At 38.5% G+C, this 3,018-nt stretch overlaps 1 non-coding gene across 1 annotated transcript; it reads left to right on the forward strand.

Annotated features, from left to right (window-relative positions):
* The first annotated feature begins 1,803 nt into the window (after positions 1–1,803).
* On the forward strand, positions 1,804–1,910 carry LOC145151647 (small nucleolar RNA R71). The gene has a single exon (XR_013732210.1). It is a non-coding gene; the product is annotated as a small nucleolar RNA R71 (small nucleolar RNA).
* Positions 1,911–3,018: the final 1,108 nt, after the last annotated feature.

Here is a 3,018-nt window from a genome sequence, read left to right on the forward strand (position 1 = left end):
TTCCTTACTTACCCAAGAAGTTGGTGTTGTAAAAGCAATCACTTCACCCAAAAATGGAATGTATGCTCTTGGTTTCGTACGCTTGACTTGTTGAATTGTCTTAATTTCTTCTTCCATTAACTTCTCTAATTCTCCAAGTTCATAAACTTCATCAATGTTACAAACCTCATTTTGAACATCACTCCCTTGGAAACCTTCTTTTATTCCAAAAGTTTCCTTTTCATCTCCAACTCTTAAAGTGAGCTTGGACTCGCGAATATCAACCAAGGCTCCAACAGTATTAAGTAATGGGCGACCAAGAATAATCGGAACCTCGGGATCTTCTTTCATATCTAAAATCACAAAGTCAATTGGAAAAACGAATTTCCCAATTTTCACTAGAATATCTTCTACAATGCCCCGGGGTTGTGTCACTGAACGGTTTTCCATGTGAATTGTCATTTTTGTAGCCTTCAACTTCTGAATATTCAACTTTTGATAAAATGAATAAGACATCAAATTTATGCTGGCCCCAGAATAGGCTAAAGCATAAGTCTTCATATTATTCCCAAACTCACATGGAAGAGTGAGGCGTCCCAGATCTCCCATCTTCTTAGGTAACTCTCCCAGCACTACTTTTGAACTTTGCTCACTTAAAATAACCTTGGAATTTTTCTTCCATTGTTGACGAGTGTCTATCAAATCTTGTAGGAACTTCGCGTACTCGGGAAGTTTTGATAACAACTAAATAAAAGGAATATTTATAGGAATACCCTTTACGTGCTTTATGAACTCCAAATGCTCCCTTTCCAGTGGACTAAGATTAGCTCGGGACGGAAACGGTAAAGGCGGACGATAAGCCGGAACAATTTTGAAGTTTTCTGTTCAGACTGATCCCACATCGTGAGCATAGATGGCTCACGTCGTGAGTTCGGTATTTCAGCACAAATATTATTTTTGATTTTGTACTTCTTTGGTTCTGGTTCGTCTGGTTTTGGCTCCTCCTCTAATGCTTCTAAGAACTCAGAAATGGCCTCGTCTTCAGTCTCGATCATCATGATATGGTATTGAGTTTGTTTTTCGGGAATTTGTGCGGATAATTTGTTGTTCACCAAAGTTGTTAATTAACCAAGTTGGGTTTCGAGATTATAGATCGATGCTTGATGATTTCTTAATGAAGCTTGCTGATCAATCATCATTGCATGTTGTTCTTTCATAATCTTCATGTGCTCTATCAGCATTGCATCAGTATCATCATGCCTTTTCTCGGAAGCTTCCATAAATCGGGTTAACATGTTTTCGAAGTCAACTTTCTTCTCTGCTGGTGGTTGCTCTTTTTGGTAGAAGCCTCGGCCTGTTTGCTTATATTTTTATTCTTTTTGCTTCTTGTATTCGTCATATCGCAGCCACTACTTCTTTGGTTTTCTCCAATCTTCATCATATTTATCCTCACTAGAATAGCAAACTTGAGCTTTTTTATACCCATTATCATCTAAGTTGCAATCCTTATTCAAGTGTGGACCATTACACCTTTCACATCCAACTCTTATAGCATGTATTGTTTGGTCCATTTTTGTCATTCTCCTGTCCAGTGTATCAAGCATGGCCATTACAGCAGCCATGTCTGCAAAATTTCCACCCCCGCTTCCTTTAACTCCCTCATTTCTTGGATTGTAGTACTCACGAGAATGCTTTGCAAATTCTTCAACTAGCTCCTTGACTTCCCCTAGATTTTTCTTAGTAAGTGGTCCTTGGGAATCAAGGAGTTGCCTTGTCATGACATTAACACCATCATAAAATATTGACATTTCTTGTTGTATATTGAGGTCATTTTGAGGATAATTTCTCAACAGTCCCTTATAACGCTCCCATGCCTCATAAAGTGACTCACCCGGATTTTGCTCACAATTTGCTATTGCCTTTTTGAGTTTAGCTATCTTGGAAATTGGGCAAAAATGGTCTAAAAACTGTTCGCGCATTTGAGCCCAAGTAGTGATTGCACCGGGTGGGAGTGCCTTTAACCAGTCTTTTGCAGCTCCTTTAAAAGTGACTGGTAGCATCCTTAGCAAGACTGCCTCTCTTGGAACATTTGGGACATTTAAATAATCTGCTAGGTCATTTACTTCATCCAAATTCTTGTAAGCATCCTCATGATCCTTTCCAAAAAATGGTACATCCCTAAGTGCAGCAAGGATGTGTCCTTTCAGTTCGAATGGGGCAGTTGCAGGAATTGCAGGTTGTATTAGGCCAGGACCAACATCATCTCTAATTTGATTTTTGTAAGCTCCCATGGACATATCCGCAATATCTGCGATCTCATTATCAGACTCGTCATCGGATTCACTTCTATGTAATGCAAATTCAGGCTCGGATTTGTACTCGGACTCCTTTGGGTTTGGATCTTGCTCAAAGCTTTCTATTTTGCTTTTGTCCTTTGATGATGTACTCGACTCTCCCACTTTCTTTCCCGACTTCTTTCCAAAGACTGATTTGAGGTCTTTGAAAGATGGCTTTTTTGGTGTTTGGCTCACTCCTACGTTCTTATCCGTCTTCTTGTGAAGGGTTGACTCTGGATCTTCAAATGGTGGCACCAAAAGTGTGTTAGAGCCTCTGGTCATGAAATTCTGCAAAATAAACAAAAATAAAAACGTAAAACTGAACTAAAACAGAAAAACAAAGAAAACTGGAAATTACTGGATTTACGTCGTGAGCCAATTAAGCTCACATCGTGAATTCAGTACTGGAAGAAAATAAACTAAACTGTAAAATAACTTTTTGCAGGTTTAACCCCACAAAAAGGATCGAATAAATTAAAGCAAATAAATCAACAATTAAATAAGTCGTTCCCAGGCAACGACGCCAAAAACTTGATGCGTGCAATTAGCTACACCTAATTTAAAATTTATAACCTAACTGCTTAACTAACTAAAATGCACATAGGCAGTGTACCTAGTCAAATTATAGAATAGTTTGGGTAAGTCGGGTGTCGATCACAGGGAACGGTTTTAACTAATTAATCTACCTACTATTAAATTAATC

This window comes from Lactuca virosa, chromosome 1 (genome assembly GCF_052849685.1).
Source record: "Lactuca virosa cultivar CGN04683 chromosome 1, Lactuca_virosa_CGN04683_v6, whole genome shotgun sequence".
In the NCBI taxonomy this organism is placed as follows: domain Eukaryota; kingdom Viridiplantae; phylum Streptophyta; class Magnoliopsida; order Asterales; family Asteraceae; genus Lactuca; species Lactuca virosa.